Below are 13,403 nucleotides of genomic sequence, written 5' to 3' on the forward strand. Positions count from 1 at the left end.
AGACATACTGAGGCCACACATACACAAGTATTTAAAAACAATTAAAATAGATTTTTGTATTTGTGTTGTTGCCTTTCAACCACATTAAAACCGGGTTTTAGGTTACCGAATACATAGCTTTTGTAAAACCCTGACCAGAATGAAGATTTTTAGATACACAGTTAAAATGTTAACACAGGATTTCTTTAACGTTAAAGTGTGTGCCGTTATCTCCATCGTGAGGCATCACCAATGTTGAGACATGATATGCAACGGCAGCATAGATACATCCATTAACGTTGCATGCTCATAAGAGGCTAACAGGATTTTTTACACATTAAAGTACTCCACTTTGTAAAGGAACAGAGGCTTAAGAATACATATATGCCTAGGCGATGCAACACTCCCACAGCACAGGAGCTTTCACACTACACATGTGACTTTAATGACTGATCATTATGCATACAAGTGGTGGACTTCTCCTGAACTCAAAATCGTTTTTTCTTTCTTCCAGCTGCAGCATTCATTAATTAAGTGAAAGTTTTTTGATAAACAATTCTGCTGATGGCAGACGTTTTGCTGGTGTGTATGTTCTGTCTGTGGCCTCCGCCCAAGTCAATTCATTTAAAGACATGGACCAACTCCGATTGCGTGGGACCCCTGCTTTGATTTGCTATTTCCCTTTCTTCGCCATCCATCTTTGATTCCTGGGCCGATCCGCCTCCTCTTGCAAACAGCTGCCTCCTCGCTTGTTGTTCTTGGCACCACATCCGAAAGTCCTCCAGCCTTTCTGCGGTCCCCTCAAAAACAAGAGGGACATCAAAAGGCTTTCGCAGGGCACTGTCGACATGAACATCTCTGAACCTTCCTTGTCTCTCAGACGGAGAGTGGAGTCGGGCTGAGTAGGGTGGTGGATGCCTCAGACACCCTTTGGCTCTTTGTGTGTAAATGCGACAGAGGAGGCTAAGGGCCCTCTCCTTTTCCAACTCAAGGAGCCCCAAGGTTAAAGCTCAGCCACTGATCCCCTTCCAGGAGCCACGTTCCTTCTCTGCCTTCTTGTGTCTCATTCCATGCCATTCCATGCCATGCAACGCCATGCTTTCCCTTGCCATTTGTTGTTGGCGGAGACAAACAGGTGCTGTTAGTCTGACCTCCACTCTATGGAGAGATTATACACTTAGCAGACTCCTCCCTTCTTGTTAATGAAACCCATTCCAAAATCATCTCCTTGCTTTCTCTTTGTCTTTGTAAATGTCACATTAATTTATTTAGCAAATCTTTAAATAATCAGATTTAATGTTTTTTTTGTATGTATAATAATTAGCATTATAACCATAGACTATATATTAAAACTGTAAGTACAGTCTGGCTTTAGACAAACAATTATTTGCATACATTTAACTAAGAAACAAAACCCCCAAAACTGGATTACCAAGTTCTCCATACTCAAAAAGAAAAAGAAACAAAACATCTTAAACCAAAGTCCATTGAAGACTGCAAATACCTCATTCACATCAACGCAACTCCGGTTCAAGCTCCATGCTAGAGCTTTTCAGGTTCAGAACCGGTTCTTCGGTTTAGCTCCGGCTCTTTTCACACTGCCCAGAGTCCGACTGGTGCTGCATCATTGCGTCATCGTTTGCGTCATGACGTAACCGTTTGCGTGCCTGCTTCATAAAGCCAAACCGCACGGAAACCCCTCACAGCTGACACCGACAACAACAATGGCCGATTGTGCTCCAGCTTCCTCTGTATCTCTTCGGAAGACCAGATTCCCAGCAGGTAGCAGGTCTCTTCAGTGGACCACTGCTGCTTGTTAAGTTTCTCCATCGTTGTGTACAAACTGGATAAAACGCGGGCTTTTTGTTGTTGTTCAGGAGTTGATCCCGCTCCTGCCCCCGCCTCGACGTAAGCGTGACGTATGCGGTGCTTTTGCTCTGGCCGGACACATTTTTGGTGCTTGAAACAAACCGGATTCCGGAGCTAAGAGGCTGCTCCGCTGCGGTGTGAAGAGGAAAACCCGGTGCTTTTCAAGCTCCAGCTCCGAACCGGCCCTGAAACACCGTTGGTGTGAATGAGGTATTAGTCAGGCAGCAAAAAAAGGAAGGAGCTTCCTTCTCCTCCAACCTTCCTTATGTATCAGTTGGCCATGTCTCAATTCAGGGGCTGCAGGACCCAGCCCACATAGACTTGGTAGGCTGGACCGAGCGGCCAGCGAAATGAGACGGTCTAGCCCAGTGGTTCTCAAACTTCTGTCAGGCCCCCCCTTTGGAGGAAAAAAAAAGTCGGGCCCCCCAACACAAATAGTCAGGCTCAGTGGCGGCGCCAGAGATTTATTTTGGGGATACTGTGGGGTAGCTTGACGTTTCATAGAGGGTGCTCAGACATTTAGGGTTTCCCATTAATGTACCGGTCGCTACAGTGGAATGTTCTACTGCAACAATCCCCACGCATATACACAGTGTACCCGTGACTGTCACAATGAAGGCTCGATAATCAGCTCACGGTATATAGGTGTAAGCATGGGTCAAGTGCTATTTTTATAGGTGGTGTGTGGACCTCACATAGGGGGGTCCGGGGGCATGCTCCCCCGGGAAGGTTTATTTTTAAATATTGAAGTTAAAAGCACCAATTTGGTAAACATTGAGAGCAAAATGAAGAGATCTATGGATACCTCTCTCAACACCCATATGAAACAGAACTGTAAACAGATTTACTTTTTCTTTATGGATATTTTACAAATCACCCTTTTAAACTTTATTCTTTTTTTACTGTCATATAGTATTTCATACCTGTTTTTCATCTATTCTCTTATTTTTTTATAACTATAATGATCATATAAACGTGTGCCTCGGAAATAATTGTTTACATTAATCGTGACCAAAACGTTTGAGATCCACTGAGATAACTTAGACTAAAGTTAACTATCTAAACACAGAGAGTCCTTTAGTTCACTGAGCCTCTCAGTCTGACAGGAGAGGACTCTCTTCCACCTTGTTGTTGAAAAAACTCCTTATATCCGTTAGCGTAGCTCGCTAGCACCGGAAGCTTTAATGAAACACAGAGACCCAGATGTAATAGTACTGTATCATATTATTTTCTAATCAATACTTTTTTTTATTATGATATTTTTTTTTATAAATAACCATTTTTCCTCCTGGTCTCCCTGTCATGCCTCTGCGCCCCCCACTTTGAGAACCACTGGTCTAGCCTAAGGAGCGCTTCGTATTTACGTCACGTGATACGCGCTGTTCGGTTGCGCTGCTCCATTTAACATCACCGGCAGTATTATATGTGCAGCAAGTCTATAGAAGCAGCTGTTTGGGGAATCAGACAGACTCAAGCTACAATCGTTAAATATCTATTAAAAGAAAGGACACATGCAAAATCTAATTCTGAAAGTAAGACACAAGTCTGTAGGACGGCAGTAAGCAGAGGTCTGGGTGGAGGATGTTCCTGATCGCCGTTTTGCTTTCTTCAGCACCACGGGGGGTCCAGGTGGATGGCAGCTCTGTCCTGATGATCCGCTGAGCACTTTTCAGGTTAGGGGTCCTTCTCCAGCAGATCAATTTCTCCAGAATGTTCCTAATCACAGAGAAAAACAAGAAAAAGAGAAAAAAGTGAATGAATCATGTTAAACACAGGGTTGCAAAATTATTATTGCAAAATGTAACTCTAAGCATTTCAGACAAACAATCCCTAAAGGCCCTGTCACACTGTCCCGAAATTGACACCCGATGGACACACGAATATGGAATTGTGAATTTCGCACGATGATGGCCCCGAACCACACACGAAGGCAACATTTACATTACATTTAAGACATACAACTGCAATGAAAGTACCAAAAACAATTATGTTACAGTACTATGATACTGTACTGATATCTTCAGACTTTGTTCTTTACTTTATCCGTCTTTATATGTAGAAAATATTACGTTTTCTCCGTAATGTTGTTTCCATAACAACAACAACTTCCTGTCAACTGTCCTTCAAAATAATATATTATATCCTTTTTAGTTTCACAGAACACAAATTGGGTTATTTACATAATATATTTACATGATTTTGTTGTGCAATAAAACAACCCGATGGACACACGATAAAGGAAATGTTCAAATTCGGCTGTGATCGTAGCAACATCGGGCCATTCGTGAGGGCATCTTAAGCCTTCGTATGACCGCCGGTGGAGTTTCTCAGGCTCCGGCAGCAACTTCGTGAGCGGTGGCAAAATCTTTGGCATGCCAAAAAATTGCAGAAGGACCTTGCGAAGGTTCATTTTCGTGTTGAATTCGTGTGTCAATTGTGCCCTTCGTAAGGCCATCGTGAGGGCATCTTGTTATCATCGGTGCCATCGGGCATTCGCCCCGATCAGAGTGAGGGTGAATGCACCGATGATCACACGAAGATGACACGATTTGACAAGATGCCCTCACGAGTGCCTTACGAAGTTGCCGCTCATGAAGTTGCTGCCGGAGCCTGAGAAACTCCACCGGCGGTCATACGATGGCTTTAGATGCCCTCACGAATGGCCCGATGTTGCTACGATCACAGCCGAATTTGAACATTTCCTTTATCGTGTGTCCATCGGGTGTCAATTTCGGGACAGTGTGAAAGGGCCTTAAAGGATTATTTAAAATAATGTACTGTTTTGGTTTTTAAAAAACTAAAGAGAAGAAGTGACAGTCACAGCTTGCATCCCTTTCACAGCACTGCAAACTGTACTATGGGCGCTGTAAGTGATGAAAATGGGGGATGTTGGCTTATCTGGCGCCCGCAGCTCACAGCCAAAGTGCGAGTGAGCGTGGGAGAGAGGGTGGGTGCACCGGTACCGGCGCTGTTGTTATTAGAATCTGGTGCTAGCTGCTCTAACGGATATAAGAAGATGTGTCTACAATGATGTGGAGGGAGAGTCCTCTCCAGTCAGACTGAGAGGCTGATAACTACAGCTCAGTGAGGTAAAGGACTCTTAGTGTTTAGATAGTTCACTTTAGTCTAAGTTCAAATGGTTTGGTCACAATTTATGTAAACACATATTTCCAAGGCACTCCTTTATAATTATTGGGATAAACAGGTTTGAAATCATTCCAATGTATACTATAGGTTAGTAACCAAAAATATCCTTTAAAACTGGAGAGATAAAAAAAAATGCATAAATGAATAAATAAATGTTAATTAGGTACAATAAGATATGAATGAACAACACAAATAAAATAAGTTTCATTTGTTATTGGCTATGGTAGGTTATTGGTTATGTTCACATACTTATTTGATTACATCCACTTGACAACAGAGACTTTCGACCCAAACCCAGCTGTTGACTTGTGGATGCAAGCAGCTAATCGCAGATTCAACCAGAGAGGAGGTAGTAGGCCTACATCATCAGCTACCATGTCTGACAGAGAGGAAGACAGTGAGGAGAACAGTCAGGAGGGTAGTGATGACAGCTTGTAGGATTACTGGTCGTGCTAATGTTGTCTTGTGTTCACCTCTGCACGTGTGTTCTGTGTTCACCTCTGCATGTGTGTTCTGTGTTCACCTCTGCATGTGTGTTCTGTGTTCACCTCTGCATGTGTGTTCAGCGCGTGTGTCTGGCAAATAAAGAGCCCCTCAAAAGTTACGGTTTATTTCATTTTAAGGATGAGCACCAAGCAACATCTCCAGGTGCTCTTTTGAGAACCAGGGCAAAAAAGTTATGTGCACCCCTGCACATGTGGCCAAACTTTGCATTCCGTTGGTTATTTTTTTGCCAAATAAATATATTGTTTAAGAGTATTCCGTTAGGACAGCTCCACCCCATTTTGACAAATAAACACCAATTAAGTGCATGCTTCTTCTTCTTCCCTACAGTTAAAAATAGTGTTATTGTATCAAAAGTACTTATTAAGAGTAATAGGCTACTAATTATGCCACTCATCATAGTAATTATAGTTGAATAATCTGTAAATACTCAGGTAAAGTATAAGCTGGATATTATAGGATATGGTATGCAGCTGTGGCGAGGCACACACTGAAGCATTTTACTGATGGAACTACAGGAGAGAAGAAGAGACATATCATTTGCTTATGAAACAGCAGGTGATGTACAGACTAAGACGTTGAATTATCAGCATTCAACGGGTCCAAAGTGGCATATTGGCAAGAAAGACGTTAATTAAAAACACACGGCAATTGGCACACTTACCTTGCGATATATAATGGGGTATAATGAAGCTTTAAAACTACATTTAACATGCCAACACATTACCTGAGTGTTGCAGTGATGATGTATATTTGTAGGCTGTGATGGAAGTTAGCTTCCCAAGGGCTCCCTCGGACTAAAAGCATTTATACATTGGATGTTTGTACATTGCAGAAAATAAGTTCTGTGCTAAACACACATGCATGATACTTACACGATTTTTTCAGCAGAATACTTTCCACATATTAACACCACTTGATGATTTTCGAAGCTAAAATGCAATCGGCAGAATTAAAAAGCTAATGTTAGGATACATCACGGTCACATGGCTACACATCTCAACCGCTAAGCTAAAGGCGGCTAATGTTCGGAGCGATCATGTTTAGTAGGTTTTTTACTCACTTGTTAGCAACCGTTGCTTTTATGACATAGAAGCTTCTGAAATGTACAAGTGGGGTATTAATGACTGAGGTATTTTATGTCACCCTAACCCTAACAAAACGTCAACATCTTGTAAGCTTGTGTTAACCACAGACCTTATTTCAGTATACCAATATCAGGGTATTAGGACACATTTCTGCACCACTCTATTGTAAACCATGTTGAGTTTTATAAGAAGATCCTGAATATTGTTAATATGTCTCAAATTAAATCAGACTTTTTGAGGTGCATCTCTTGGTCCTGCTAATCAGAACAGTGGGCTGTTCACTGCATATGTCTGGTTACTGGGCATAAATGTGTCTAGCTGTTGTGTTGTGGCCCCGCAACGCATCCCGTGTGATAATAGACCTGGCAGCAAACAGGACAAGGAGGAGGGATTGGGGGGGTTTTGCATGGAGGGGAGGGGGGTTTGGGGCGTTGACGGGACACTGTGCGCGTGTGGCATATACATATTCACATGGGTGCATAAACGTGTTTATATGCAAGTGTGTCCCTGTGTGTGTGCCTGGGCTCGTCGGTTACCAGGGAAATGGATGTGTTGGCCTCATCAGAGAGTCTCCAGCTGGTGGAGAGGCTTCGGAAGCGGCGCCTTGGCAGCCGCCCGGTCAGGGGGGAGTTTGCATCTGTGCTGCCTTGGCACTGGATTGGTTTGTGGTTGTGGTGAGGGTGTGTGGGTTTGTGTGGGGCTGACGACCTACCCTTTTCACAAACCCCTAACCTTATGCGTGCACACACATTTCTCTTTCTATTCTTGTGAGGACACTTATGGACAAAATTAATTCCCTAAATCTAACCTAAACATAATTCTTATACTAAACCTTTTTCTGGCTACTAGGGGGCAGTGGAAACAACCAATGAACACAACATTGTTATACTAAATCATTACTGTACCATCACCTTTTCAGTTGATGGTATGCTTTTTGTTATCAGTCTCATCTACACATCCATTATTTATTGATCAACATTATCATTCATTCGGAAGTGTGGCATTGGCCTCTTTTTTCTCCCTTCTTATGTTTGATCTTTAACTACTCCTAAGGGGAATTTCTGTTACGGTGTATGTTGGAAGCAGGACCCAAATGCAGATATAAACTGAAAAAACTCCTTTATTTCAAGGCTAGGGATATAAACAAAGACAAAACAGAACACTCACCGAACTAGTCATGACACAAGACGAACCAACACTGAATACAGGAAGAGAACAGACTAAATACAGGGAGGGGTAATCACAAGACGAGAAACAGCCGGGCAGGGGAGGAGAAACACAAGGGCCACAGGTGAACACAATCAGACAACTAGACACACCAGGGAAACTAACGACGGGAGGAAAAACACAGGAAGAAGGACCAGACAATATACAAGGTGGAAAATACCCATAACCAGACATACAAAACTACAAACGTGACAAAACATGAGAATCCTGACAGAACCCCCCCCCCCCCCCTCAAGGGACGGATTCCAGACGTCCCTAAAAAAAAAAAAAAACACAAAAGTCCAAAACCTCAAGCAGGGTGGGTGGAGGGGGTCCGGAGGAGGGACGCAAAATTAGGGCCACCAGGGTGGGTGGAGGGGGTCTGGAGGACGGGTCTTGGGCTGACAGCCTGGGGGCAAGGCAGAGTCTAGAAAGGGGGACCCGGGCGGACGGCCTGGGGGCAAGGCATAGTCCAAGGTGGGGGACTCGGGCGGACGGCCCGGGGGCAAGGCAGAGTCCAAGGTGGGGCGAAGGCCAAACAGCTCCGGAGGCCGGGCAGGACCCGGTGTCGGCCGAACAGGAACCGGAGCCGGTGGGACAGGCTTCGGCAGGATCCCCCACGGAAGAGGACCAGGAGTTAGCAGGACCTCCGGCAAGACAGGTGATGGCGGGGCCTCCAACGGAACAGGACAAGGGGTTGGCAGGACCCCCGGCAGAAGAGTTGACGGCGGGACCCCCAACGGGACTGGACATAGCGTTGGCAGGACCCCCGGCAGGAGAGTAGTCAGCGGGACCTCCAACGGCACAGGACATAGGGTTGGCAGGACCCCCGGCAGAAGAGTCGTCGGCGAGACCCCCAACGGGACAGGACACAGGGTTGGCAGGACCCCCGGCAGAAGAGTCGTCGACGGGACCCCCAACGGGACAGGACATGGAGCTGGCAGGAACCCCAGCGGAACCTCCAACGGCACAGAACATAGGGTTGGCAGGACCCCCGGCAGAAGAGTTGTCGGCGGGACCCCCAACGGGACAGGACACAGGGTTGGCAGGTCCCCCGGCAGGAGAGTAGTCGGCGGGACCTCCAACAGCACAGGACATAGTGTTGGCAGGACCCCCAGCGGAACCTCCAACGGCACAGGACATAGGGTTGGCAGCACCTCCAGCGTAACCTCCACCGGTACGGACAAACGATTGGTAGGACCCCCGGCAGAGGAGTAGTCGACGGGGCCTCCAACGGGACAGGACATGGAGTTGGCAGGACCCCCAGCGGAACCTCCAACGGACCAGGACATTGGGTAGGGACTTGAGACGTGACTCGAGAGGGGACTCGAGAGGAGACTCGAGAGGGGAACCAAGGGGGAACTCGAGAGAGGACTCGAGAGGAGACTCGAGAGGGGAACTAGAGAGGGGACTAGAGGAGAGACTAGAGAAGGGAACTCGAGAGGGGACTCGAGGAGGGACTAGAGAGGGGAACTAGAGAGGGGAACTAGAGAGGGGACTAAAGAGGGAACTCGAGAGGGAACTGGAGAGGGGACTCGAGAGGGAACTGGAGAGGGGACTAGAGGAGGGACTAGGGAATTGACTAGAGGAGGGACTAGAGATGGGACTAGGAAATTGACTAGAGGAGGGACTTGAGTAGGGACTAGAGAAGGGACTTGGGAAGGGACTAGAGGAGGGACTCGGGAAGGGACCAGAGAAGTGACTAGAGGAGGGACTAGAGATGTAACTCGAGAGGTGACTCGAGAGGTGACTCGAGAGGGAGCTGGAGGGGTGACTTGAGAGGGGACTCGAGAGGGAACTGGAGGGGTGACTTGAGAGGGGACTCGAAAGGGAACTTGCGAAGTGTCTTGAAAGGGGACTCGAGAGGGGACTCGAGAGGGAACTGGAGGGGTGACTTGAGAGGAGACTCGAGAGGGGACTTGAGAAGGAACTTGAGAGGAAACTGGAGAGGGGACTTGAGAATAAACTGGAGAGGGGACTCGAGAGGGAACTTGAGATGGGACCATGGCTGCAGGGGCCAGAACTGGGTCTGGAACCATGGCTGCTGGGGCCAGTACTGGGACTGGAACCATGGCTGCTGGGGCCAGAACTGGGGCCGGAACCATGGCTGCTGGGGCCAGAACTGGGGCTGGAACCATGGCTGCTGGGGCCAGAACTGGGGCCGGAACCATGGCTGTGTGGGCCGGTTCTGTAGCCGGAACCATGGCTGCTGGGGCTCAGGCTGCTAGCCTGGCCTTGCGACGACTCCTCTTAGCAACCCCCTGAATACTCCGTGGACCTCCATAAGCCAGACGAGTTCTGGAATACAACTCCTGGACAGGAGCAGGAACTGGGGCATAAGCACGGGTTGACTTCAGGCGGAACCCACCAAGGCGTATGGTGCCAGGTTGGGAATTGGGAGACATGGAGCTAGCATGCCTGGGGCTAGCAGGCCGGGAATCACATGTTTCAAGGAAGTCCAAAATCCAGTCAGGTAAGAATTCAACAAAACATAAGAGGCTTCTCAATACTCAAATTTCCCCTCCTCGACTCCCCTCTTCGGTTCCCCTCCTCGAGACTTAGACCCGCCCACAGGAGATGCGAGCGGAGGACCGAGGAGGGGAAGCAGCAGACGTTTAAAGAAATGAGAACTCCTCTCCTCTGAGCGGTCATTTTAAAGAGACGTCCGTTCATTATTACGTGGCAACAGCTGCATCAGCTGTCGAGTGTTTTGTCATAGCGCTGTATCTCTGTTAGATCAGCTGAACATTGTTCCCCCACATATTTACTTTGAATTCATTGAGAGTGCGGTATAATGAGACAATAACAGGCTACAGATGCGGACACACACAAATATATTTATATAAATATATACAATTTAAAGCATGAGAGCACTCTCATAATAACGTAACACAATCAGAGACTGGATATATCCCCCCCTCTCTCTGGTCGCTGAAATGGGGAATTGAAATTACGGGCCAAAAGTTGTATTTACAAGTATTAAAAGTAAGCAGAGGACACCAAACCAACTGAGACCCGTCTGTCCGCCGCATTTACGCACTGTACAACACACACCTACACACTGTACCACACACATACCTACACACTGTACCACACACACCTACAGCTCCTAAAGCATAAGCCGTTGTGTATTTTATAATGTGAAGCAATGGTCTTAGAAAAATATCGACTCTTTGTTTGTAGATATCTACTAAACTAAAGCAAATAAAGAGAGTAGGCCTGTTATACTGAGTGATATATATTATACACACTGCTCTGCTTTCTACACAGACCTTACAGCTGTTCTCTCTGGAAACATCGCGACGCGATGAGAGCAGTTTCTAAAATAATATCCAGGGGATGCATGCATAGCTGTCATTGGCTGAGATAAGTCCGGCCGTGCGTCACGCCTCCACCGTTCCCGGAAATGCATCCGTGGAGGAGCCGTTGAGGAACAATCAGTGTATCCTCGGTTATAGCTCCTCCAGAGAGCCTCCTCGACGCTCGATGCTCGGTCCTCGGTGTGCATTTAGAGAAATGAGACGTCCTTCAAAATGGCGCTCTGAAATTCATTTCCGGGTCACTACCGGAGGACCGAGGAGTCGAGCAGTCGAGGAGGGGAAATTTGAGTATTGAGAAGCCTCTATTGTTTCTCTGCTGCCAACCGGTGCACCTCTACCAGAGCGGCCCTCTTCTGCCGAATACTGGACGCTCCCTTCCACCAATCGAAGCAGCAAGCCAGATAGAAGGTAAAATGCTGTAATTCTACCTCCCATGGATCATCTGCCGGGTCCATTTGTGGGTTGGTTCGTAATGTTACGGTGTATGTTGGAAGCAGGACCCAAATGCAGATATAAACTGAAAACACTCCTTTATTTCAAGGCTAGGGATATAAACAAAGACAAAACAGAACACTCACCGACGAACTAGTCATGACACAAGACGAACCAACACTGAACACAGGAAGAGAACAGACTAAATACAGGGAGGGGTAATCACAAGACGAGAAACAGCCGGGCAGGGGAGGAGAAACACAAGGGCCACAGGTGAACACAATCAGACAACTAGACACACCAGGGAAACTAACGACAGGGGAAAAACACAGGAAGAAGGACCAGACAATATACAAGGAGGAAAATACCCATAACCAGACATACAAAACTACAAACGTGACAAAACATGAGAATCCTGACAATTTCTGATCCTTTAAATGCTAAATGTTAGCTTGTCTCTACCTGTGTCTGTCCGGCAAAAAAAAATAGAAAAAGTGTATCCACTGATTTACTGGCGTCTCTTTCCCAAAGTAATTCTGTTTTTAAAAAGTATTTGGCCTAATTTCATCACATGACTGAAGTTTTAAAAATGGTTTGGCCACATTTCAAAAAAGGCCTCAAAGCCCTTTTTGGGGGTCTTGGCGCTGGCCTATTCCTAACTTGTTAGCTTGTTGGGCGCTAGCACCCCAGTTACAATACTTCACCAAGTAGCTAGAGCCAACTATTTTACAAAGATACACAGAATAAGTTTGCCGTGCCATTACACAACTTAAATGTACACTCGCCTGGTTCTTTTTAAGGAGACATTCACCATCAAGGAAGTATCGATTTCATCCAAATCTTATACAGTAAAAGGCAATGATAAATACAAACAGACCTCTACATTTTCTGCATTACCTCTGTCTTTATCTCCTTTCCAGACACATTTTCACCCTTCTCCCTGTACTCCTCCTCTCAATCTGGCCTCCCCTCTATTTTTTCCACCTCATTTTTCTCCCCTTCGCTCCATTATTCACTCCTTCTATTCCCCCTCATTTATCCTTCTTTCCCCTTTGTCTGCTGCTCTCTCCTTCTGCTCTTTTGTGCCTCCTCTCCTTGAAACTTCCCCTCTGTCTAACTATTTGTGTATCTATCTATTTATGTATCTATCTATCTAGACCAGGGGTGCCCACACTTTTTCAGCTTGAGAGCTACTTTTAAAATGAGCAAGCCCAAATGATCTACCTATAGGGCCGCCCCTGCCCAATCTGTCACGCGAGGGGGGGGGTGAGGGGGGGACCAAAACGTGGACTAAACGGCGGATAAACTGTGGCGCGCTTACACTAATTGCGCCACATAAGCGCTTAATAGTGCGCCGCATTTGCACTTCAGATGAGGGGGTGGTGAGGCCCCCTCATAACGGCATGAACCCGTATGGCACAATACAACTCAGTACATTTCATACCCTTTCTTTAGTAGAATTGTATAAATTGGCTAACTAGGTAATTAGCTCGTCGGTGATTTGCAACCCATGCATGTTTTGTTTTTTTCAATGCCATGCGATCTACCCACACTACCTTTGCGATCAACGTATTGGGCACCCCTGATCTAGACCAATGACAGCAATGTTAGCAGGAAGTTGTCCTGGATAAATGTTTAGTCGACTATAGCCATAGCGGTTTGGATGGCTTCGTATCACTGACTCCGGGCGAAACACAAGCCACAGGGAAATCAACCTCAACGCCATTGGCCGACCTCCGACCAGAAGCTTCTTTGCTTTGTTCTGATCGTTGCCAATTGGGAGGTGTGCGGTTGTGTGTGTACGTGTAATTGTTTCGGTGGATCTATACATATTTTGTCTTTGAAAATAAAGTACTGG

Source organism: Gymnodraco acuticeps, unplaced genomic scaffold, assembly GCF_902827175.1.
Source record: "Gymnodraco acuticeps unplaced genomic scaffold, fGymAcu1.1, whole genome shotgun sequence".
Lineage (NCBI taxonomy): Eukaryota > Metazoa > Chordata > Actinopteri > Perciformes > Bathydraconidae > Gymnodraco > Gymnodraco acuticeps.